This window comes from Puma concolor, chromosome A1 (genome assembly GCF_028749965.1).
Source record: "Puma concolor isolate L17-30 chromosome A1, mPumCon1.1.hap2, whole genome shotgun sequence".
Taxonomy (NCBI): Eukaryota; Metazoa; Chordata; class Mammalia; order Carnivora; family Felidae; genus Puma; species Puma concolor.
Window position 1 is genome coordinate 178,787,112 of NC_141667.1, and position 1,536 is coordinate 178,788,647.

General features: G+C 45.1%; 1 pseudogene; it reads left to right on the forward strand.

Moving 5' to 3' along the window:
- Window positions 1-491: 491 nt before the first annotated feature.
- Window positions 492-1,003, forward strand: LOC112860760 (heme-binding protein 1 pseudogene; annotated as a pseudogene).
- Window positions 1,004-1,536: the final 533 nt, after the last annotated feature.

The following is a 1,536-nucleotide window of genomic DNA, read 5'->3' on the forward strand; positions in this document are numbered from 1 at the left end:
CATTTGTTCTTCATATGTGTAAGGAATAGATACAAGTGTCTTAGCATGATAAGGTTCTTTCTAGTCTGAACTCTATCTTTCCCGTATTTACCAACTTACACTATCTCCAACAAAGTACCTTCAGAATTACCTGAATCAACATATCTGCTTTACCTGATATATACTTCAAGCTCCCATGGGTTAAAGCATATGTACAATAAAAGCTGAAAATCCACTGGACTTGATACAGGGCAGAATTAAAGAACTAAACAGTCTGGGCAGACGTAATTTCCCTTCACGTCTCAGGGAGAATTTCCCTCCTAGATACACGTTTGACCACCCCACATTTGCTTCTCTATGTATTTTCTCTTAATATCTGTTCTCGTTTTTAAGTAATGTGGTTTCACTGGAAAACATGTTGTAAATAAGTGCTATTGGTTGTAGTATTCATCATTATAGTACCTTAGAAACCAGTCAGAAAAAAAGAGTGCCACAGCCACATTTTGCTGAGCATGGTCAAGAACTTGCTGTTTCAGACTGTTGGCAAGGAAGAAGTCTCCTATGAGGACGCAACCTGTGAAGGCAGGCGGTTTGCCACAGTGGAACTGACAGATAAGCCTGTGGATGAGGCTCTACGGGAAGCATTGCCCAAAGCCATGAAGTACGTGGGAGGCCCCCAGGACAAGGGAATCGGGATGGGGATGACAGTTCCTATCTCCTTTGTTGTATTTCTCAGTGAGGATGGTTCCCTACAGAAGAAATTTAAGAAGTCTGGTTCTGGATTCCAAACCAGTTTCAGAGCCACCTGCCAGTTTGCATCGATGAAAGCATTAAGATGGAGAGGGAACACATCTATTCCCTGCAGTTTGGTGGCTACACCGAGCAAGCAGACTGCACAGCTCATGCCGCCCAGCTACGGACCACCTTGGAGGGCACAGCCACGTGCCAGAGTGACATCTACTTTTGCACCGGGTAGTACTCTCCCATGAAGCCATACGGGCATCCAATGAGATCTGACTGGTGAAAGCACGAATAATTCACTGACCCAGAACTTCCTGGATGTGTGCTTCTGTGTCCACTTCCTCAGGGGAGAAGGAGGAAGCAAAGTTTGCAACTGTATCTCCAGCTTAACCAAGTCTTCTTCAAAGCTGGTTAGAGTTAGTTGTCTGAAATGAGCATAGTCTATCTATGCTCTCCTTCTTGTGGTGGGTATAATACAGCCAAGATAGGCAGCATCCCTCTGACCAGAAAAAATCCAGCAACATTTTCCCAGCTAGCTGGTTAACTAAAAATGGATGTTTTAAAAATTACTGAACATGTATTTTTGTCACTGAGGGAAAAATGTGGTTTGTGCATGATCTTTCATCTGTGATTCTTATAAGGCCTTTGTCTAAAAACAAACAGAAGATCTTCGACTTAAAAAGAAAAAAGACGGGGCGCCTGGGTGGCGCAGTCGGTTAAGCGTCCGACTTCAGCCAGGTCACAATCTCGCGGTCCGGGAGTTCGAGCCCCGCGTCGGGCTCTGGGCTGATGGCTCGGAGCCTGGAGCCTGTTTCC